Raw genomic sequence first — 25,359 nt, 5'->3', positions numbered from 1 at the left:
AATTTTACATTAAATATGGCCTAATAATTTATAAAAATGATTTGTTCCAATTTTGGAACAAATATATGGTACGTCCTTCACAAAAAGACTTATTTCGGGCACTCGAAAAAATGGAAAATGAATTTTTCATGCAAAGAATGAAAACTTCCTTAGGCAACATTGTTTGCCATTCCAATATGCACCCTTGTGCATGATATGAGATCATTTAAACAAACTATGCCATGAATGTGGCCATAAGATTGATCATTTGGCTTGAAAGCCATGAATCTCCACACATGATAGCTCATTTATAAGAACACTTTTATGAAATAATTACCTTATTACAAGTTCATTATTTTCCTAGTAACTTGGTCACATGTAATGACACAATGCGAAGGTTTTCTAATTTTTTGATTTTTTTCTTGAATTTTTCATGCCCGTTTCAAAATTTGGTCAAAACGTCTGGCATGACTGTTCATAGCTAGTTGTGAAATATTGAAAAACTTTTAATGTTTCTATGATTAAACAGATAGTTATGTACCTAGAAATGATTTTTGGAAAAAAATAAAGCACAAACTATGAGGCAGCTGCAGTTGAAATTAGACCCGGTTCCAATGGAATCTGCGGAAATTTGTCTTTTTCACGAGAGGTGCATAAAAACTCTTGACCCCCAACCATTTGGTCAATTTTACATTAAATATGACCTAATATTTTATAAAAATGATTTGGTCCAATTTTGCAACAAATATATGGTAGGTCCTTCAATAAAAACTCAATTCGGGCACCCGAAAAAATGGAAAATGAATTTTTCATGCAAAGAAAATGAAAACTTCCTTAGGTAACATTGTTTGCCATTCCAATATGCACCCTTTTGCATGATATGAGATCATTTAAACAAACTATGCTATGAATGTGGCCATAAGATTGATCATTTGGCTTGAAAGCCATGAATCTCCACACATGATAGCTCATTTATAAGAACACCTTTTTGAAATAATATTCTTATTACAGGTTTATTATTTTTCCTGGCAACTCTGTCACATGTAGTGAGACAATCCGAAGGTTTTCTAAAATTTTGAATTTTTTTTTGAATTTTTCATGCCCGTTTCAAAATGTGGTCAAAACGGCGGGCATGACCGTTCATAGCTAGTTGTTGAATATTGAAAAACTTTTGATGTTTCTATGATTAAACAGATAGTTATGTACCTAGAAATGATTTTTGGAAAAATAAAGCACAAACTATGAGGCAGCTGCAGTTGAAATTTGACCCGGTTCCAGCGGAATCGGCGGAAATTTGTCTTTTTCACGAGAGGTGCATAGAAACTCTTGACACCCAACCATTTGGTCAATTTTACATTAAATAAGGCCTAATACTTTATAAAAATGATTTGTTCCAATTTTGCAACAAATATATGGTAGGTCCTTCACAAAAAAACTCATTTCGGGTACTCAAGAAAATGGAAAATGAATTTTTCATGCAAAGAAATTGAAAACTTCCTTAGGCAACATTGTTTGCCATTCCAATATGCACCCATGTGCATGATATGAGATCATTTAAACAAACTCTGCCATGAATGTGGCCATAAGATTGATCATTTGGCTTGAAAGCCATGAATCTCCACACATGATAACTCATTTATAAGAACACTTTTTTGAAATAATTACCTTATTACAAGTTTATTATTTTTCCTGGTAACTTGGTCACATGTAATGACACAATGCGAAGGTTTTCGAATTTTTTGATTTTTTTCTTGAATTTTTCATGCCCGTTTCAAAATTTGGTCAAAACGGCAGGCATGACCGTCCATAGCTAGTTGTTGAATATTGAAAAAACTTGTCATGTTTCTATGATTAAACAGATAGTTATGTACCTAGAAATGATTTTTGGAAAAAATAAAGCACAAACTATGAGGCAGCTGCAGTTGAAATTAGACCCGGTTCCAATGGAATCGGCGGAAATTTGTCTTTTTCACGAGAGGTGCATAAAAACTCTTGACACCCAACCATTTGGTTAATTTTACATTAAATATGGCCTAATAATTTATAAAAATGATTTATTCCAATTTTGCAACAAATATATGGTACGTCCTTCACAAAAAGACTTATTTCGGGCACTCGAAAAAATGGAAAATGAATTTTTCATGCAAAGAAAATGAAAACTTCCTTAGGCAACATTGTTTGCCATTCCAATATGCACCCTTGTGCATGATATGAGATCATTTAAACAAACTATGCCATGAATGTGGCCATAAGATTGATCATTTGGCTTGAAAGCCATGAATCTCCACACATGATAGCTCATTTATAAGAACACTTTTTTGAAATAATTACCTAAATACAAGTTTATTATTTTCCTGGTAACTTGGTCACATGTAATGACACAATGCGAAAGTTTTCTAAATTTTTTATTTTTTCTTGAATTTTTCATGCCCGTTTCAAAATGTGGTCAAAACGTCTGGCAAGACTGTTCATAGCTAGTTGTGGAATATTGAAAAACTTTTGATGTTTCTATAATTAAACAGATAGTTATGTACCTAGAAATGATTTTTGGAAAAAATAAAGCACAAACTATGAGGCAACTGCAGTTGAAATTAGACCCGGTTCCAATGGAATCTGCGGAAATTTGTCTTTTTCACGAGAGGTGCATAAAAACTCTTGACACCCAACCACATGGTCAATTTTACATTAAATATGGCCTAATAATTTATGAAAATAATTTGGTCCAATTTTGCAACAAATATATGGTACGTCCTTCACAAAAAGACTTATTTCGGGCACTCGAAAAAATGGAAAATGAATTTTTCATGCAAAGAAAATGAAAACTTCCTTAGGCAACATTGTTTGCCATTCCAATATGCACCCTTGTGCATGATATGAGATCATTTAAACAAACTATGCCATGAATGTGGCCATAAGATTGATCATTTGACTTGAAAGCCATGAATCTCCGCAAATGATAGCTCATTTATAAGAACACTTTTTTGAAATAATTACCTTATTACAAGTTTATTATTTTTCGTGGTAAGTTGGTCACATGTAATGACACAATGCGAAAGTTTTCTAATTTTTTATTTTTTTATTTTTCAGGCTCGTTTCAAAATGTGGTCAAAACGGCGGGCATGACCGTTCATAGCTAGTTGTTGAATATTGAAAAACTTTTGATGTTTCTATGATTAAACAGATACTTATGTACCTAGAAATGATTTTTGGAAAAAATAAAGCACAAACTATGAGGCAGCTGCAGTTGAAATTTGACCCGGTTCTAGCGGAATCGGCGGAAATTTGTCTTTTTCACGAAGGTGCATAAAAACTCTTGACACCCAACCATTTTGTCAATTTTACATTAAATATGACCTAATACTTTATAAAAATGATTTGGTCCAATTTTGCAACAAATATATGGTAGGTCCTTCATAAAAACACTTATTTCGGTACTCGAAAAATGATTAAAAATTGATAGAAAGATCATAAATGCATACAAATTGGTGCTCATCCATATAAATGTGGTCTAACTTGAGTGAAAATTTGTGTGATGCCGTTTTGGAAAATAGTTTTGATAGCTACTTCACAAATCCCTCTATTTTTAGTACTTAGAGATTATTTTAAATGACTGATTTTTCAAACCAATCAAAACTATTCCCACGGATCGATGACATGGCGCCCATCCATCCATCCATACATATCTCCATCCCACATCCATCCATCTATCTATAGAAAAAAGACAAAACCCCCCACCACCGCCGACCTCGCCGTCCTCCCTCCCCTCCCCGCTTCTACGCCCGAGGAGATCGAGCGAGCGCCCGAGCGCGCCCGTCCTTGCAGCCTCCTCCCACGATTCCCCGCACCCAAGCACCACGAGAGGAGCTCCTCCTGTGGTTTTGCACGCCGCCGCCGGTGACCACCAGCCACAGCTTGCCAGAGCAAGCAAATGAGTGCCACCCTTCTTCGCGTGCTCTCTTTCTTCCTCCGTTTTCTCTCTCACACATCTCGATTTCTCTCTTTGTCTCAAATAGTGCACTCCGCCACTATGGACGCTCGCGTCCCCGACCTTGCAGCGCGCCGCCCCGATGCCAAGTCCCTCCTCGCCGTTCCTGCGCCACCGAGCCAAAGCCTCGCCCAAGTCCAAGCGCCGCCACCGTTTGCCTCCTCGCCATGGCCGCCCCGATGCCAAGTCCCTCCTCGCCTACCGCGCCTCCACCCCACGCTCGCGCGCCCGACCAGACGAGGCATCTGGTGCCCCACGCGATTCTCCTTGCCTGCTGCTGCTGCTCCTTTCCTTGCCTCGCCGCTTCTCTTCCTTCCTCTGCTCTCTGCTTGCTGCTGCTTCTTCTGCTTCCCCCACCTCTCTGCTGCTCTGCTCCCACATCTCCTGCTGCTGCTCCTCCCTCTTGCTTCCCCCTGTTGCTTCTCTTCTTCCCCTGCCTTGCTGATGCCCTTCTTTTTCCCCTCGCTGCTCTGAATCTTCTCCATTTGCTGCTGCTTCTTCTCCAAGCCTCCACGCTGATGTTGTTCCCCTTCCTTGCTGTTGTTCCTTTCTGAATCCCCAACGACCTGCTGCTGTTCTTCACTTGTTGTTGATCCTGTTCTTCTCTGAATCCCAAATTGCTACTTCTCTCTCTCTTTTTCTGAAATGACTATGCGTTTGAGATGTGTAAGACCTGGTGAAATTGTGAATGGTTCATTTTAGTACTTGTAATGTAATGTCACTCTTGTGTGTTCTGACTAGTTGATGCACCTATATAAATTCCGTTCACCTATGTTATGTGTTGTCACTAGTGTGTTGCCCTTACCACAGAAATATATTCAGTTTAGTAGTCCATGTATTAGCTCAAGTTCTTGTGATCTACATGTCTGTGATGGAAACATCTTTATCCCTATTTGATCCATCCTCGTTTTTACATGTTTTCTAGTTATAGATTTGTAGGTTATTGTTGTTTGCTTGTTCCAGTATTTTAGTTTCTATTCTGTAGTATAATCTTGTTTGTTCTCTCTTTTGCTTGTTTGTAGCTATATATGTCCATGTCTTTTCAATTCCCTAGCCGTTGATGTATGCTTGTGTTAGCATTTTATTTCTCAACTAAAACAAAAACACCAAAAAAATACATCGAGTAAAATCTGAATCTACCTTTGCTTATCTGCATTTTCTTTGGCGACAATCATTGATAGCTTAGGTTTTATTTCTGCATTCATAAGCTGAATTGTGTTACCTAGCTTTATCCGAGCACGATCATTGACTTGCCTAGTCCCTGAGGAGAACACGACACTCGCAGATTTGGGCAAAATATCCCACTACATTTACATTTGATCAACAAGTTATGCCACATCAAAATATTGCCTTGTGCATTTACGCTTGCTATAAGTGTACTCGTGATATGTGAGACAAGTTTTGACTCTTTCATGCTAGATCTATGACAATGTTATATTAATCAATTAGCTCATGGGAATTGCATATATTGGTATTATAAGTGTTGCATGTGTAATTAATAAATGGCAGAAATAACACCTGCTTGGAATCTCCCGGTCCTGGCGCGTGTGTCAAGGTGGTGAACCCGCTGTTCAAGAAGAGGCCGAAGCAGTTCGGCATCGGTGGCGCCCTGCTGCCAAAGAAGGACCTCCACTGGTTCGTCAAGTGGCCCAAGGTCGTGCGCATCCAGTGCCAGCGCCGCATCCTCAAGCAGCGCCTCAAGGTGCCCCCAGCGCTACACGAGTTCACCGCACCCTCGACAAGAACCTCGGTATATACAAAACTTGCCTGTTCATTTGTTGCTAGACTCGGAATCCACAATGCCTGAGGTCGTTTAGTTGCTGTGTTGTATTATTTTGACTTGTTGGTATGCAATAGCTAAGTGAGCGAGTATTAACTTGGCCAAGATAATGAAAAGAGTTGATGGATGTGTTTTAAGATTCCTGCTGGTAGATACATTGGGAGCCTCTTCTTGCGTGACAAGGGCAATGCATGTTGTTGTCCTACATACCTACTACTATATTTGTTTTACTGAATATATTGACATGCCATGACATTATGAAGTAATAGACTGGTCAGCATAAGCTTTCATTTCTAAGGATGCCAGCAGTAGGAAGAATCGTTGTAGTTAAGTGACCGCGTGGCTGCTGTGGCCTTGCTATGTTTGTACCTGAAGTCACACCTCTATAATTGCTTTTCCTTTATGTTGGAACGTGTCTAGTTAATAATCGGTATTGAGAGATTTTGGTGGTTACTTATGCTTATTGTGTATCACATTGAAAAAGAAAATGCACAATGAGCTTACCTTTGGATGTCAGGATTTTTTCTTCATCTATACCCTTCCTTTGGCTCTAGTTTATCTTCGTACATAATTCAATCTTGGTGTTCTTCCTATTAGCATTTGATTATGTTTTTAAAATTGCCTAGCACAACTATATATAAGAATGTGGGTATGTTCTTCTGTTTTTCCTGTGAAAGGTGTCCAATTTGGTTCTATTCCTATGTAGAAACTTCTGAATTTGAGCAACTGTTCTTGTTCTGAGTTTGAATTGGTGTTGACTCTTTGTCTCAAATCAGTTTAACTGCATGGACATGTACACATGCAATCAGAATTTTCTGTAGATCATTGGTGATCGTTTCCCATGCCGAAATTGATTGACTAGTCATTTTTTTTGCTATGACATAGTATTCAGATATTTGCATATGTTCAACCACAATTATCCTGTTTTCTTGTTGGATCCAATGAGAGAGAACAAGATCAGATTAACATTTATGTCCTTCCTTTCATGTGCTGCTTGTGCCTATCTTGACCTTGTCACTTTATCATGTTTCTAACTTCCCATAATTTATTATTTGCAGATGCTGGCCTTAATTCTTCAAAAGTTGGGTGCACAGGAGCTCTAGGAAGAAGAATCCCGAAGAAAAACCACACCCAGCAATGCGTTTTAGCTCACTGGAGCTAGTTATGTGTATATTTAGTTGTATTTTATAGCTGAATACCAGATCTGTACTATGTATGATTGTAATGTACTTTGCTTGGCTATTGTATGCAATATTATGCCTTATTGGCTCTTTTTTAATCAAATTATATAATTGCACAAATATAGAACTGACATGTGGTACCCAAACAACAACTCTGGTAATTAGTTCCCATTTGACTATTGGGACCTACTTTGAAATGGAAAAGAAACAAAAGAAAACTAACAAGTGGGTTGGAAAAAGGCCGAGGCCTAAAAAAATATCGACTGTAAAAGATTGTGGCCCAAAAAATAGAAGTTTGTTGGGCTTGGCCTATGTAGTTGACCCAAATTGAAAGAAAGAAAAAAAACAACAAATAGGCTGAATTAATGGGCTTGGCCCATGTAAAACATCGAATTTGACCAGGCTCATTCTTATCCACGTCACGCTGGATCCTACGTGGCCTGGGGAGGATGCTAGTGACCAAAAATTTGGTCGTGGAACCAACGACCTTTTAGATATCACAAAGAAGGTCGCTAATTCCAGTTTACGACCGCCAGCTTTTGCCCATCTGTTTTTGGTCACAAAAAGGTCGCAAATGAAAAACAATGACCATTCAGTGACCAATAGTGATGGTCACATGTTGACATATTTCTTGTAGTGGATGGCAAAAGAAATAGTCGACAAATGTGAAGGTTGCCAGTTTTACTCCAACATGTCTCACAAGCCTGCATCAGCCCTGAAGACCATTCCACTCGTCTGGCCCTTTGCTGTTTGGGGATTGGATATGGTTGGACCTCTCAAGACTGGTAGGAGCGGCTTCACTCATGTGCTCGTGGCAGTGGACAAGTTCACCAAATGGATCGAAGCCAAGCCTATCAAAAGTCTTGAAGCCAGTACTGCTGTCAGCTTCATCAGAGAGTTAACATTCAGATATGGTGTTCCGCACAACATCATCACTGACAATGGGTCGAACATCGATTCTGATGAGTTCAGAGCCTTCTGTGCTTCCCAAGGCACTCGAGTCGACTATGCTTCAGTTTCCCACCCCCAGTCGAATGGACAAGCTGAAAGAGCAAACTGATTGATTCTCAAAGGACTGAAACCCCGACTGATGCGTGATCTCAAGCACGCAGCAGGCGCCTGGGTCGATGAACTTCCATCAGTGCTTTGGGGATTGAGGACAACTCCCAATCGGTCGACTGGCTGAACTCCATTCTTCTTGGTCTATGGAGCTGAAGTTGTACTCCCGAGTGACTTGCTTCACAATGCACCCCGAGTTGAGCTTTTCTCAGAAGATGAAGCAGAATAGGCACGACAAGATGCAGTTGATCTCCTGGAAGAGGAAAGAGAGATGGCCCTGATCCGGTCGACCATCTATCAGCAAGACCTGCGTCGATTCCACGCCAAAAACATGAGGGGTCGAGCATTTAAAGAGGGAGACTTGGTTCTTCGAGTGGATCAGCAGAAACCACACAAGCTTGCTCCTACTTGGGAAGGCCCCTTCATCGTCACAAGGGTGCTCCACAATGGAGCATACCACCTTTACAACGTCGAGCACAAGAAAGACGAGCCACCCTCTTGGAATGCGGAGTTGCTCCGCCCCTTTTATACTTAAGAGTTCATATGTAATAAGAAATACCTTCTAGTTTGATTATCAAAGACACAGTTTTACAGTCTCCTAAATGTTTGCTGTTTCTTTGTTATATGTTTCAAATCCCCCAGTGGGTGCCTTAGCTGCAAATCCGTTTCGCCTAAGTTTAAAAAATCCCACCGAGTGGTGAGAAAGCCTCTCACTCGGGGGCTTAGCTGCGAATCCATTTCGCCTAAGTTTAAAAAATCCTACCGAGTGGTGAGCAAGCCTCTTGTTGGGTAACGTAGCAATAATTCAAAATTTTCCTACGTGTTACCAAGATCAATCTAGGAGATGCTAGCAACGAGAGAGAGGGAGTGCATCTTCGTACCCTTGAAGATCGCTAAGCGGAAGCGTTACAAGAACGCGGTTGATGGAGACATACTCGCGGCGATTCAAATCGCGGAAGATCCGATCTAGCGCCGAACGGACGGCGCCTCCGCGTTCAACACACGTACAGCCCGGGGACGTCTCCTCCTTCTTGATCCAGCAAGGTGAGAGGAGAAGTTGAGGGAGAACTCTAGCAGCACGACGGCATGGTGGCAATGGAGCTCGTGGTTCTCCGGCAGAGCTTCGCTGAGCACGACGGAGGAGGAGGAGGAGTTGGAGGAGGAGAGGGCTGCGCCAGGCAAGGGGTGCGGCTACCCTCCCACCCCCTCACTATATATAGGGGGAAGGGGAGAGGGGGCCGGCCCCTCTAGATGGATCTAGAGGAGGAGGCGGCGGCCAGGGGAAACCGTAGATGGGTTTGGGTGCCCCCACCCCCTAGGAAACTTGCCCCCAAGCCGGGAGGGGCGGCTGCCCTAGGGGTGGCGCCCCCACCTCTCCTGGTTATGTGAGAGGGGTTGGGAGGGGCGCACAGCCCCTTAGTGGGCTGGTTTGCCCCTTCCCCTTGGCCCATAAGGCCCCCCAACGCTTGTCGGGGCCTCCGAAACCCCTTTCGGACATGCTGGCCATAGCCTGGTACCCCCGGAACAATTCCGGACTCCAATACCCTTCGTCCAATATACCGATCTTCACCTCCGGACCACTCCGGAGTTCCTCGTCACGTCCGGGATCTCATCCGGGACTGCGAAGAACCTTCGGTAACCACATACTATTTCCCATAACAACTCTAGCGTCACCGAACCTTAAGTGTGTAGACCCTACGGGTTCGGGAACCATGCAGACATGACAGAGACACCTCTCTGGCCAATAACCAATAGCCGGATCTGGATACCCATATTGGCTCCCACATGTTCCACGATGATCTCATCGGATGAACCACGATGTCGGGGATTCAATCAATCCCGTATACAATTCCCTTTGTCTATCGGTATGTTACTTGCCCGAGATTCGATCGTCGGTATCCCTATACCTTGTTCAATCTCGTTACCGGCAAGTCTCTTTACTCGTTCCGTAACGCATGATCCCGTGGCTAACTCATTTGTCACATTGAGCTCATTATGATGATGCATTGCCGAGTGGGCCCAGAGATACCTCTCCGTCATACGGAGTGACAAATCCCAGTCTCGATTCGTGCCAACCCAACAGACACTTTCGGAGATACCTGTAGTGCACCTTTATAGCCACCCAGTTACGTTGTGACGTTTGGTACACCCAAAGCATTCCTACAGTATCCGGGAGTTGCACAATCTCATGGTCTAAGGAAATGATACTTGACATTAGAAAAGCTCTTAGCAAACGAACTACACGATCTTGTGCTATGCTTAGGATTGGGTCTTGTCCATCACATCATTCTCCTAATGATGTGATCTCGTTATCAATGACATCCAATGTCCATGGTCAGGAAACCATAACCATCTATTGATCAACGAGCTAGTCAACTAGAGGCTTATTAGGGACATGTTGTGGTCTATGTATTCACACATGTATTACGGTTTCCAGTTAATACAATTATAGCATGAACAATAGACAATTATCATGAACAAGGAAATACAATAATAACCATTTTATTATTGCCTCTAGGGCATATTTCCAACACCTCTCACTCGGGGGCTTAGCCGCGAATCCGTTTCGCCTAAGTTTAAAAAATCCTACCGAGTGGTGAGCAAGCCTCTCACTCGGGGGCTTAGCTGCAGTCCAGTACTCGCCTAAGTTTGAAAAATCCTACCGAGTGGTGAGCAAGTCTCCCACTCGGGGGGCTTAGCTGCAGTCCAGTACTCGCCTAAGTTTGAAAAATCCTACCGAGTGGTGAGCAAGCCTCCCACTCGAGGGCTTAGCTGCACTCCAGTACTCGCCTAAGTTTGAAAAATCCTACCGAGTGGTGAGCAAGCCTCCGACTCGGGGGCTTAGCTGCAGTCCAGTACTCGCCTATTTTGAAAAATCCTACCGAGTGGTGAGCAACCCTCCCACTCGAGGGCTTAGCTGCAGTCCAGTACTCGCCTAAGTTTGAAAAATCCTACCGAGTGGTGAGCAAGCCTCCCACTCGGGGGCTTAGCTGCAGTCCAGTACTTGCCTAAGTTTGAAAAATCCTATTGAGTGGTGAGCAACCCTCCCACTCGGGGGCTTAGCTGCAGTCCAGTACTCGCCTATGTTTGAAAAATCCTACCGAGTGGTGAGCAAGCCTCCCACTCGGGGGCTTAGCTGCAGTTCAGTACTCGCCTAAGTTTGAAAAATCCTACTGAGTGGTGAGCAACCCTCCCACTCGAAGGCTTAGCTGCAGTCCAGTACTCGCCTAAGTTTGAAAAATCCCACCGAGTGGTGAGCAACCCTCCCACTCGGGGGCTTAGCTGCAGTCCAGTACTCGCTTAAGTTTGAAAAATCCCACCGAGTGGTGAGCAACCCTCCCACTCGGGGGGCTTAGCTGCAGTCCGGTACGCGCCTAAGTTTGAAAAATCCCACCGAGTGGTGAGCAACCCTCCCACTCGGGGGCTTAGCTGCAGTCTGGTACTCGCCTAAGTTTGAAACACATCCCTATCCGCAAGGACGACGAGGTGCAGGCCGACTGCAACCTTCTCCTCGGAGCTACGCCACAAGTATAACGTACGCTCCATCCTCATCCGCAAGGACGACGAGGTGCAGGTCGACTACAACCTTCTCCTTAGAGCTGCGCAACAAGTATAACGTACGCTCCATCCTCATCCGCAAGGACGACGAGGTGCAGGTCGACTGCAACCTTCTCCTCAGAGCTGCGCCACAAGTATAACGTGCGCTCCATCCTCATCCGCAAGGACGGCGAGGTGCAGGTCGACTGGAACCTCTTCCCAGAGCTGCATCTCAAGTACAAAAAAATATTCCGAGTGAAGAACAAATTCCACTCGAAGGCAAGCACAAGCATATTCGGAGATAAACCAAATTCAGATAAATCCTAAGGTTCCGACCGCGGATTAAAGTACTCGGGCATCAAGCCCGAAGTAGTTTAACGGTTAGAAAATCACTCGGCATTCAGAGGCAAATTAAAGGTGGGGCATAAAAGTTTGTTCACTCCGCGAGAGGAGGGCTGGTAGGCTCGACGAATTCGTCCAGATCGATTCCGTCGGCAATCCGAGTGGCAACAGCAATGAAGGTCTCCATGAAAGATTGGAAGTCATGCTTCTTGGTGTTGGCGACCTTGATCGCTGCCAGCTTCTCTTCTCGCGCTTCCTTGCAGTGGGCACGAACCAAAGACAAAGCCACATCATCGCCGCACCGGGCAGAAGACTTCTTCCATTCTTGCACTCGACCGGGAATCTCATTAAGTTGAGTCATCAGAGACTCGAGGTCATTCTGGAGTGTTGCCCCTGGCCAGAGTGCTGTGTCGATCCACGACATTGCGACCTTCAGTCGAGCAAGATAATCAACAACACCAGCAACACGAGATTCCAATCGGAGTACATTCATGGCAGCCTCGTCTTACACTGGAGAATGGATGGGGTCCAAGCTTGTCTCAACTCGCCCAGTCTCTTCCTCAAAGTTCTGGCAAAATTCTGCACGTACAATTCAAAGATGATTCAGCGGTTGTATATCGAGTCGACAATGACAAGTCAGTCGGTTCAAAGAAAATACCTTCAAGCATGACGAACAGCTTATTGGCAAGACCTCCCAGATAATTCTCCAGATCGTCCCTCTTGCGAGCAGTGCCTTCCATCTTCTCGTTCAGATTGTTCTTGTCCTTCTTCAGACGAGTCGCTTCCTTATTGGCTTCATCAAGGGCAGTTTTCAACTTGGCGTTTTCTTCCTCCAGTTTGCCGACTGAAGCTAGCTTCTGCTCGGCGAGTGTAGTTTTCTCGTCGGCTGCTTTCTGTGCGGCTGCAAGATCTTGGTCCTTTTTCACCAAAGCTTGATTCATTTTCTCTGAAAGAAACATCGCTCGGTTCAGAAAAAGCAAAATAGAATCTGGTACAGAGACAAATCAGTTGGCACGCTTTCTCTTACTAGCAGCTTCATCCTTGGCCTTCTACAGATTTGTCTTGGCCAGTTGCAGATCGAGGTTGAGCTGAATCTGTTTTTTTCTCCAACTCAGCAAAACGAACTCCGAGTTCACAAGATTTCTGTAATCAAGGGACAGTGATACGTCTCCAACATATCTATAATTTTTTATTGTTCCATGCTATATTATATTCTGTTTTGGACATTATTGGGCTTTATTATACACTTTTATATTATTTTTAGGACTAACCTATTAACCGGAGGCCCAGCCCAGAATTGCTGTTTTTTTGCCTATTTCAGAGTTCCGCGGAAAAAGAATATCAAACGGACTCCAAACGGAATGAAACCTTCGGGAACGTGATTTTCGGAACGAACATGATCCAGAGGACTTGGACCCTACATCAAGACATCAACCAGGAGGGCACAAGGTAGGAGGGCGCGCCTACCCCCCAGGTGCGCCCTCCACCCTCATGGGCCCCACGTTGCTCCACCGACGTACTTCTTCCTCCTATATATACCTACGTACCCCCAAACTACCAGATACGGAGCCAAAAACCTAATTCCACCGCCGCAACCTTCTGTACCCGTGAGATCCCATCTTGGGGCCTGTTCCGGAGCTCCGCCGGAGGGGGCATCGATCACGGAGGGCTTCTACATCAACACCATAGCCTCTCTGATGAAGTGTGAGTAGTTTACCTCAGACCTTCGGGTCCATAGTTACTAGCTAGATGGCTTCTTCTCTCTTTTTGGATCTTAATACAATGTTCTCCCCTCTCTTGTGGAGATCTATTCGATGTAATCTTCTTTTGCAGTGTGTTTGTTGAGACCGATGAATTGTGGGTTTATGATCAATTTTATCTATGAACACTATTTGAATCTTCTCTGAATTCTTTTATGTATGATTGGTTATCTTTGCAAGTCTCTTCGAATTATCAGTTTGGTTTGGCCTACTAGATTGATCTTTCTTGCAATGGGAGAAGTGCTTAGCTTTGGGTTCAATCTTGTGGTGTCCTTTCCCAGTGACAGTAGGGGCAGCAAGGCACGTATAGTATTGTTGCCATCGAGGATAACAAGATGGGATTTATATCATATTGCATGAGTTTATCCCTCTACATCATGTCATCTTGCTTAAAGCATTACTCTGTTCTTATGAACTTAATACTTTAGATGCATGCTGGATAGCGGTCGATGTGTGGAGTAATAGTAGTAGATGCAGGCAGGACTCGGTCTACTTGTCTTGGACGTGATGCCTATATACATGATCATACCTAGATATTCTCATAACTTTGCTCAATTTTGTTCGTTGCTCAACAGTAATTTGTTCACCCACCGTAAATACTTATGCTCATGAGAGAAGCCACTAGTGAAACCTATGGCCCCCGGGTCTATTTTCCGTCATATTAATCTTCCAACAACAAGCTATTTCCATTGCCTTTTATTTTGCTTTTATTTTACTTTGCATCTTTATCACAAAAATACCAAAAATATTATCCTATCATATCTATCAGATCTCACTCTCGTAAGTGACCGTGTAGGGATTGACAACCCCTTATCGCGTTGGTTGCGAGGATTTATTTGTTTGTGTAGGTGCGAGGGACTCGTGTGTGGCCTCCTACTTGATTGATACCTTGGTTCTCAAAAACTAAGGGAAATACTTACGCTGCTTTACTGCATCACCCTTTCCTCTTCAAGGGAAAACCAACGCAGTGCTCAAGAGGTAGCAAGAAGGATTTCTGGCGCCGTTGCCAGGGAGTCTACGCAAAAGTCAACATACCAAGTACCCATCACAAACCCTTATCTCCCGCATTACATTATTTTCCATTTGCCTCTCGTTTTCCTCCCCCACTTCACCCTTGCCGTTTTATTCGCCTCCCTCTTTCTTTTTGTTTCTCGCACTTTCTGTCGTTATGTCTGAAATTGGGGAAATTATTGTCGATAAGGATAATAATAATATCATGGAAAATTATGATGCTCCTGCTAAAGAATCCCCTACCTTACATACAAAAAAATTCCGATTTGGTGGTGGTAACATTATTAGAAAAGGAGTTATCCAAGATTTCTTTACTTGTGGCGGTGCTTTGCCTTCTATGGGTAGTTCTATTATTCATAGAACTAGTAGTCTTGCGGACGCTATTTCCATGGTTGTAGTTGAACTTGAAAGGCAATTTATGCACATGCATCCTTGCATACAAAGGATTTTTCTAGAGTTTTCTAATATTGAGCATTCTTCTGTTAAGCGTGCCGCTACTATCTTTTTGGCTCATGAGTTCAGATTTATAATAAAAGAGGCCAAAGAAATCTTTGCGCATTATAGAGTGGACGCTGGCCGTCCTCCCATAGAAACTATCTTATTTGATCAAGAGGAAATAATGCGTTTTCAATCTCTAGATTATGTTGCTTTTAATGAAAACCTTAGAAAAAAGGTTCCTACCAATATTCTAGTTGATAGAATTTCTGAACTTAATGATGATTTTGCTATTCGAAATAATGAGCTAGGATATTCTCTCGAATATAGGCTCACCAAGTTCTGTCAAAAGAATGCTTATAATGATGAATTGGTTGTGCAATATGAAGGGCCGAAGGAGGAACCTATACCTCCTATGGTTGATCTTGGGGATTTTTGTCGCATTAAATTTAGCCCTTTTGATTACTTTTGCTTGCCACAAAGAAAACTTGCTGCCGAACGTAGAGAGTATGAAATGAGTTTTAATGATCTATCTTATTATTATGGCAATACCTAGATCTATCCTTGCTTTTATGCCTAGCTAGGGGCGTTAAACGATAGCGCTTGTTGGGAGGCAACCCAATTTTATTTTTTGTTTTTTGCTTTTTGCTTCTGTTTAGGAATAAATATTTGTTCTAGCCTCTCGTTAGATTTGTTTTTATGTTTTAATTAGTGTTTGTGCCAAGTTAAACCTATAGGATCTTCTTGGATGATAGTTATTTGATCTTGCTGAAAATTCCAGAAACTTTCTGTTCACGAAAATAATTGTTAAATATCACCAGGACGTGAGAAAATATTGATTCCAATTGCTGCTAATCAATAAACAAATTTTCTAGGTCTTACTATTTTGGCTGATTTTTTGGAGTTCCAGAAGTTTGCGTTAGTTACAGCTTACTACAGACTGTTGTGTTTTTGACAGATTCTGTTTTTTGTGTGTTGTTTGCTTATTTTGATGAATCTATGGCTAGTAAAATAGTTTATAAACCATAGAGAAGTTGGAATACAGTAGGTTTAACACCAATATAAATAAAGAATGAGTTCATTACAGTACCTTGAAGTGGTCTTTTGTTTTCTTTCGCTAACGGAGCTCACGAGATTTTCTGTTAAGTTTTGTGTTGTGAAGTTTTCAAGTTTTGGGTAAAAGATTTGATGGATTATGGAACAAGGAGTGGCAAGAGCCTAAGCTTGGGGATGCGCATGGCACCCCAAGATAATCTAAGGAAACCTAAAAGCCAAAGCTTGGGGATGCCCCGGAAGGCATCCCCTCTTTCGTCTACTTCCATCGGTAACTTTACTTGGAGCTATATTTTTATTCACCACATGATACGTGTTTTGCTTGGAGCGTCTTGTATGATTTGAGTCTTTGCTTTTTTTACCACAATCATCCTTTCTGTACACACCTTTTCAGAGAGACACACATGATTCGGAAATTATTAGAATACTCTATGTGCTTCACTTATATCTTTTGAGTTACATAGTTTTTGCTCTAGCACTTCACTTATATCTTTTAGAGCACGGTGGTAACTTTCGTTTTATAGAAACTATTATTCTCTCATGCTTCACTTAGATTATTTTCAGATTCTTAAATAGCATGGTAATTTGCTTAAATAATCCTAATATGCTAGGTATTCAAGATTAGTAAAAACTTTCTTAAGAGTTTGTTGAATACTAAGAGAAGTTTGATGCTTGATGATTGTTTTGAGATATGGAGGTAGTGATATTAAAGTTGTGCTAGTTGAGTAATTGTGAATTTGAGAAATACTTGTGTTGAAGTTTGCAAGTCCCGTAGCATGCACGTATGGTAAACGTTATGTAACAAATTTGAAACATGAGGTGTTCTTTGAGTGTCCTCCATATGAGTGGCGGTCAGGGACGAGCGATGGTCTTTTCCTACCAATCTATCCCCCTAGGAGCATGCGCGTTGTGCTTGGTTTTTCATGACTTGTAGATTTTTGCAATAAGTATGTGAGTTCTTTATGACTAATGTTGAGTCCATGGATTATACGCACTCTCACCTTTCCATCATTGCTAGCCTCTTCGGTACCGTGCATTGCCCTTTCTCACATTGAGAGTTGGTGCAAACTTCGCCGGTGCATCCAAACCCCGTGATATGATACACTCTTTCACACATAAACCTCCTTATATCTTCCTCAAAACAGCCACCATACCTACCTATTATGGCATTTCCATAGCCATTCCCAGATATATTGCCATGCAACTTTCCACCGTTCCGTTTATCATGACACGTTCATCATTGTCATATTGCTTTGCATGATCATGTAGTTGACATCGTATTTGTGGCAAAGCCACCATTCATAATTCTTTCATACATGTCACGCTTGGTTCATTGCATATCCCGGTACCGCCGGAGGCATTCATATAGAGTCGTACTTTGTTATAGTATCGTGTTGTAATCATTGAGTTGTAAATAAATAGAAGTGTGATGATCATCATTTTCTAGAGCATTGCCCCAAGTGAGGAAATAAAAAAAAGAGAAAGGCCATAAAAAAAGAGATAAGGCCCAAAAAAAATGAGAGAAAGAGAGAGAAGGGACAATGTTACTATCCTTTTTACCACACTTGTGCTTCAAAGTAGCACCATAATCTTCATGATAGAGAGTCTCTTGTTTTGTCACTTTCATATACTAGTGGGAATTTTTCATTATAGAACTTGGCTTGTATATTCCAACAATGGGCTTCCTCAAATGCCCTAGGTCTTCGTGAGCAAGCAAGTTGGATGCACACCCACTTAGTTTCTTTTGTTGACCTTTCATATATTTATAGCTCTAGTGCATCCGTTGCATGGCAATCCCTACTCCTTGCATTAACATCAATTGATGGGCAACTCCATAGCTCATTGATTAGCCTCGTTGATGTGAGACTTTCTCCTTTTTTGTCTTCTCCACATAACCCCCATCATTATATTCTATTCCATCCATAGTGCTATGTCCATGGCTCACGCTCATGTATTGTGTGAAGGTTGAAAAAGTTTGAGATTACTAAAGTATGAAACAATTGCTTGGCTTGTCATCGGGGTTGTGCATGATGAGAGCATTCTTGTGTGACGGAAATGGAGCATGACTAAACTATATGATTTTGTAGGGATGAACTTTCTTTGGCCATGTTATTTTGAGAGGACATAATTTCTTAGTTAGTATCCTTGAAGTATTATTACTTTTATGTCAATATTGAACTTTATCTTGAATCTTTCGGATCTGAATATTCATACCACCATTAAGAAGAATTACATTGAAATTATGCCAAGTAGCATTCCACATCAAAAATTCTGTTTTTATCATTTACCTACTCGAGGACGAGCAGGAATTAAGCTTGGGGATGCTTGATACGTCTCCAACGTATCTATAATTTTTGATTGTTCCATGCTATATTATATTCTGTTTTGGACATTACTGGGCTTTATTATACACTTTTATATTATTTTTGGGATTAACCTATTAACCGGAGGCCCACCCCAGAATTGCTGTTTTTTGCCTATTTCAGAGTTTCGCAGAAAAAGAATATCAAACGGAGTCCAAACGGAATGAAACCTTCGGGAACGTGATTTTCGGAATGAACGTGATCCAGAGGACTTGGACCCTACGTCAAGACATCAACCAGGAGGGCACGAGGTAGGGGGGCGCACCTACCCTGCCCCCCAGGCGCGCCCTCCACCCTCGTGGGCCCCACGTTGCTCCACCGACGTACTTCTTCCTCCTATATATACCTATGTACCCCAAACTACCAGATACGGAACCAAAAACCTAATTCCACCGTCGCAACCTTCTGTACCCGTGAGATCCCATCTTGGGGCCTGTTCCGGAGCTCCGCCGGAGGGGGCATTGATCACGGAGGGCTTCTACATCAACACCATAGCCTCTCCAATGAAGTGTGAGTAGTTTACCTCAGACCTTCGGGTCCATAGTTACTAGCTAGATGGCTTCTTCTCTCTTTTTGGATCTCAATACAATGTTCTCCCCCTCTTGTGGAGATCTATTCGATGTAATCTTCTTTTGCGGTGTGTTTGTTGAGACCGATGAATTGTGGGTTTATGATCAATTTTATCTATGAACACTATTTGAATCTTCTCTGAATTCTTTTATGTATGATTGGTTATCTTTGCAAGTCTCTTCGAATTATCAGTTTGGTTTGGCCTACTAGATTGATCTTTCTTGCAATGGGAGAAGTGCTTAGCTTTGGTTCAGTCTTGCGGTGTCCTTTCCCAGTGACAGTAGGGGCAGCAAGGCACGTATAGTATTGTTGCCATCAAGGATAACAAGATGGGGTTTATATCATATTGCATGAGTTTATCCCTCTGCATCATGTCATCTTGCTTAAAGCGTTACTCTATTCTTATGAACTTAATACTCTAGATGCATGCTGGATAGCGGTCGATGTGTGGAGTAATAGTAGTAGATGCAGGCAGGAGTCGGTCTACTGGTCTTGGACGTGATGCCTATATACATGATCATACCTAGATATTCTCATAACTATGCTCAATTTTGTCAATTGCTCAACAGTAATTTGTTCACCCACCGTAAATACTTATGCTCATGAGAGAAGCCACTAGTGAAACCTATGGCTCCCGGGTCTATTTTCCATCATATTAATCTTCCAACAACAAGCTATTTCCATTGCCTTTTATTTTGCTTTTATTTTACTTTGCATCTTTATCACAAAAATACCAAAAATATTATCCTATCATATCTATCAGATCTCACTCTCATAAGTTACCGTGTAAGGATTGACAACCCCTTATCACGTTGGTTGCGAGGATTTATTTGTTTGTGTAGGTGCGAGGGACTCGTGCGTGGCCTCCTACTGGATTGATACCTTGGTTCTCAAAAACCGAGGGAAATACTTACGCTGCTTTACTGCATCACCCTTTCCTCTTCAAGGGAAAACCAACGCGGTGCTCAAGAGGTAGCAGACAGTCAATCGACAGATGGAAAGCTTAGTTACTTCAGAACAATAGTTCGATAAATTCAAGTTGTTTTCGGACCGTAGTCGACTGCCCGCAGTCAACCACGGTCTCGGGGACTACATCCAGTGGGTGCACTTAGCATGCCCCCACTGGTCCAGTTTCCACTCGACGTGGTCCGTCCAGGCCGAGTGTAAAAAAAGAATAAGAGGATCTAAGACCGTAGTCGACTGCTCGCAGTCGACCACGGTCTCGGGGACTACACCCAGCGGGTGCACTCAGCGTGCCCCCACTTGTTCCGATTCCACTTGACATGGTCCGTCCAGACCGAGTGGAAAATTTAGCTTCTCAGACCACAGTCGACTACCCACAGTCAACTATGGTCTCGGGGACTACACCCAGTGGGTGCACTCAGCGTGCCCCCACTAGTTCAAAAATCCAATCGACACAACCTAGTCGACCTAAGATACAAGTTTGCTCAGTGGCAAATCAAAACACCCAGTGGGTGTACAGATGTGAAGCATAGACAGATGAAAAGATTCTTTGAAAGAAAGTTTTCAGGTAGCATATCCTAACAGAACAAGCTAAAAGAGTCAGTCGGCAATCTGCTAACCTGGACATTGCTCTGGAGAGCAGAGCTGGCATCATAAGCAGCATGGCTGGCTTCCCGCACCATCTTCATCTTCTCCATCATAATGCCCGCCTGGCGTATAGCCTCTGTGGCAGCACCCACCTCGTCCTCTGGGACGTGATGTGCAGCAAAAAGTGAAGGTGGATCGGCGGGAGTCTGCGCGGCTGACGCTGAAGGCTGTGCACTCGACAGTGGTATGGCGAAGGTGACGGAGGTCCGATTGGCATTGCCGGCCTCCTGGATTACCGGTTCCGCCACCGGCGTTGAATGAGGCGTCCTGCCAGCGGACGTTTTCCTGCTTCTTCTCCCCAAGGGCCTCTGTGGCTCGTCTTCGTCGTCGTCTGGGAGATCCATGATGTTGGGGGGAGCTGTAAAAAGATCAATCGCCAAAAATTCATCCTCGTTGGTTGTACCGCAGTTCAATCGACAAAGCAAAGACAAGATCACAAAGATTATACATGGGTTGGAGGTGACCGCATCTTCCATGTCCTCATCCTCGTTTTTGTAAGTAGAGGTCCCAGAAGTAGCGGCACTGCTAGTTTCAAGATTCATTCGGTCAAACCAAGGAAAAATAGAGAACGCATAATTTCGGGTAAAACTGAAGATAGGACACTTATGCAGAGGCAACAGGGATGTCGATTTTGATTCTGGGCAGCGACTTTCGGGTCTTCTACGGTATGACCTTGGATTGTTTCGGAGCCTTTTTAGTCGACGCCGGAGAAGACGTCCGAGGACGCTTTGACGACTGCCCAGCCTGAACAGTTGCCTTGTCGCGGGCGCCTGCGGGATCGTGGGTGAGCTTAGATCGCCTTTCCCTACGGGGAGGTGAATCGACCTCTTCTTCATCACTCAGGTCGGAGCTCTCCTCATCCCCTTCACCATCAGAATGCCACTCGCCGCTCTCGCCTCCGCTCACCTCCCCCTTCGGATCCTGCACCTGCTCTCCGTTGGGCATCGAATACATCTCAGTAAGAGCCTAGAAGACAACAAGCAAGACAAAAGTCAGTCGGTTGATTTTAAGCAGTTACATGATAAATCAAGATAATGCTCGACAATTCAGAGTTGGACCTTGTCTTTTTGGTGCGAGTTGTCAAGTGGAGGGACTCTCCTGGCCCCCCTGGGTTATCTTTGTTGCCAGTGATACCCCTCAACCACTTCTCCACCGTATCCTCGTCGACTTCTTCTGGATGGATCCGAGTGGAATCGTCAATGCCCGAATACATCCACATCAGATGGTCACGGGCTTGAAGCAGCTGAATGCGTCGCCTGAGGAAGACTTCCAACAGATCCATGCCGGTCACGCCATCACGGATGAGCTGGACCACTCGCTCGACCAGCACCTTCACCTCTGCTTTCTCCCCCGGGGTCACTTTCAGGGCGGAGGGCTTCTCTACTCGAGCCAAGGAAAAGGGGGGAAGTCCAGTCGACTGACCGGGAGTCGGCTGGTCTTTGCAGTAAAACCAGGTCGACTGCCACCCTCGGACTGACTCGGGTAGGATTACGGCTGGGAAAGAGCTCTTACCCCTCATTTGGATTCCAAGACCCCCACACATCTGGATCACTTTTGTCCTCTCATCACTCGGATTAGCTTTTTTGACCGACTGGGAGCGACACGTGAAAATGTGCTTGAAGAGGCCCAGTGTGGTCGACAGCCCAAGATGTTTTCGCACATGGACACGAAAGCGGCAAGATACACGATGGTGTTGGGGAAAAAATGATGAAGTTGTGCTCCAAAGAAGTTCAAGAAAGCTCGGAAAAAGGATGGGGAGGCAAAGAAAACCCATGGTCGACGTGGGTGGCGAGGAGGACGCACTCACCCTCCTACGGTCGGGGCTCAGTCTTGTCCGCCGGGAATGGATCAAGGCGACTAAAAAAGAAGTTGATGTCACCGTGTTGATTCATCGATCCCAACCAGACACTCCCAAAGCGCAAGAGCTGAATCAGAAGTATTTCCAACTCCTTCTCCACTCAAACCCTGAACCATTCGGGGGCTAATGATGAAGCCATGTACCTAGGGTAGGGTCATAGGCCTGACCTAGACACCCTCCCCAAGGGCATCACCCTAAAGACAGAAGCATTCGAAGGGTACCATCATCCACTCGACCAAAGACATTCCACTCGGAAGAATCAATGTCACTCGACCGTCACAGAAACCACTCGACATACAGAAGATCTAAAGTCACTCTACACAGCAATGGTCGGTCGTTTACTCATAGACTTAATTACCATTTATAACACTTTATTGTGGACGTTACCTATAACGCTTACTCTTTATGAACATTGAACCCTGTGTAACAGAGGGGAACTGGGGTCCTGGCGCATTCTATATAAGCCACCCCCTCCTCTGCGACAAGGGTTCGCACCCCCTGTAACTCACACGTGCATAATCCCATCGACCGCCTCCGGGCTCCGAGACGTAGGGCTGTTACTTCCTCCGCGAAGGGCCTGGACTCGTAAAACTCGCGTGTACAACTTCGCCATAGCTAGGATCTTGCCTCCTCATACCTACCCCCCATTTTACTGTCAGTCTTAGATCCACGACAAGTAGCATAATAGCATTATAACCGTACATTTTCTTGTGGTTTGACTTAATCTCACCATGCTTCTTTGCATCCTGTGTTCTTCCAATTCTGGTGAACCAAACACCCAGATTGGCAGAAATCCTGTGTTTTTAAATTCTCTATTTTGCACGTGCATTCCTATCCTATTCCTGTCTATTTCCTATCCCTGCATTGTTAGAATCCTCAAATTCAAACAAGCCCTTACACAATTACTTCTGTTACAGATATCTGTCAAAGAAAACCTTGTGTGGTTTGTCCTGCTCCTACGGTGCTATGTTCCACCCCAACTCAGCTGCTCCAACGACGGAAGGGTTCACCACGGTAGGGATCCGCTCTCCAGACTGTCTTTCGTCTCCTCAGATCTTCTTCCCCGCCGCCGGCAGCCACGACAACTGCATTACCATCATCAACTGAGCAGATGACCTTGAGGACTACACGGGTCCGCAAGAGAGGTTGCACTCTTCCGTGTCTTCTTACGTTATGCATCGCTTAATATGATGACATGCTACTTTATCGTCGTGTTCACCTATTAGACTCCGAGTCAGGTCCAAACTTATGTTGAAACTTGAGTCTTAAAATGGTTGTGGGGTACATATTGGGGCAGCAATCAGTACTATCTGTCTACTATCTGGTTAATCTCGGGTGTCTACTATGAGTTTCATGTTGGGTGCAAACAAACATTAAAGGAGCCATTATCTGTATTTTTTAACTAAAGCTATTATCTATCTGCTATCATTGGTTTTGGTTCTATCCATAGTTTGCTACCATCACTCTGGATTTGTGCATGCACTCCTTACATAATCTCACTATGTTTTATTCCTATGCATGTCAGTTATAGTACACAATGGAACTGAACATGTAGAGCAAAAGAGACGAGCCTTGCGCGGCAATAAAATTTCATGCAGACGTCGCTCCATGGTGGGCGCAAAGGCAGCCCCCCACCACCCATTTCGGATCGTAATCAAGAGGAAGATAATTGTTCTGAGGGGGATTCAGAAGCAGAACACCACTCCTATTTACCCCATGAGGTCTTCGCTCTAACTTGGCATGCTAATTTTGGTAATATCATGCATATGGTCACTACTAGGGAAAAGCTTATACACAGACGCTTACTAGTAGCGCGGGTTTATACCCCTCGCTACTGCTACTTACTAGTAGCGCAGGTTTTTACCCCTCGCTGCTACTAAGTTGATAGTAGTAGCGCGGGTTTTTAACCCTCGCTACTACTAAGCGGTCTCTACCGTGCCCCCTAGGACATGCCATAGTAGTAGCGAGGGTTATAAACCCACGCTACTACTAAGTTGATAGTAGTAGCACGGGTTTTTATCCCTCGCTACTACTAAGTGGTCTCTACTGTGCCCCCTGGGACAGGCCATAGTAGTAGCGAGGGGTAAAAACCCGCGCTAGTACTAAGTACTGGGTATTTTAACAGCCCTGAAATCCCCAACTCCTCGTCCAAATCACCCCTCTCCCCCGTCCCTCTCCTCCTCCTCCTCTTTCTCTCTCTCTCCATGGCGCTCCTGCACATGTGCGTCTCCTCCTCCACGGCAACTGCCGGCCTCGCGCCGTGACGTCTCCCTCAAATCCGGCGACCTCCTCTTCCACCGTAGCCTCTCCTTCCTCCTCATCCTCCTCCGTTGCCCCCCCTTCCTCCTCCTCCTCCTTCGCTCCTGGAAGGAGAGGAAGATCCAGCAGAGCGCCGCCCATGACGATGGCCAGATCTCTGATGGGCGCAACCCATGGCGTCATCTAGGGTTTTGGCTCCAACTCTGGCGGCCACTGGTGAGTTGCTGCACCTACTCCTCTCTATATCTCTCTTCCTCTTCTAATCCTTGTCTCTTTTTTGTAGAAGGAGCAAAGGAGAGGTGTGGAGAAGAGTTGGATGGGGAAGCATCATCTCCCATGGACGACTTCATCCCCTCCAGGATCAGCATCGGCCATGGATGAAGAGGACGATCACGCCTAGGAGCAGCAGCCATGGCTGGAATTTATTTTGTTATTTCCTAATTAGTTAGCAGTAGCGAGGGTCCAGAACCATGCTACTACTATTTAGTAGTAGCGCGGGTGGTATACACGCTACTACTAACGGATGTAGTAGTAGCACGGGTGGCACCCGCGCTACTACTACCTGTTAGCTGTAGC

The 25,359-nt window shown here is 43.9% G+C and overlaps 1 long non-coding RNA gene across 1 annotated transcript; it reads left to right on the top strand.

The window, feature by feature from the left end:
• The first annotated feature begins 276 nt into the window (after positions 1-276).
• On the top strand, positions 277-7,008 carry LOC120968351 (uncharacterized). Its single transcript, XR_005762777.3, has 2 exons — positions 277-5,714; positions 6,803-7,008. It is a non-coding gene; the product is annotated as an uncharacterized lncRNA (long non-coding RNA).
• The last annotated feature ends 18,351 nt before the right edge of the window (positions 7,009-25,359 follow it).

The sequence above is a fragment of the Aegilops tauschii genome, chromosome 7 (assembly GCF_002575655.3).
Source record: "Aegilops tauschii subsp. strangulata cultivar AL8/78 chromosome 7, Aet v6.0, whole genome shotgun sequence".
Lineage (NCBI taxonomy): Eukaryota > Viridiplantae > Streptophyta > Magnoliopsida > Poales > Poaceae > Aegilops > Aegilops tauschii.
The sequence above is the reverse complement of the archived record's forward strand: the minus strand, read 5'-3'. Positions and strand labels throughout refer to the sequence as shown.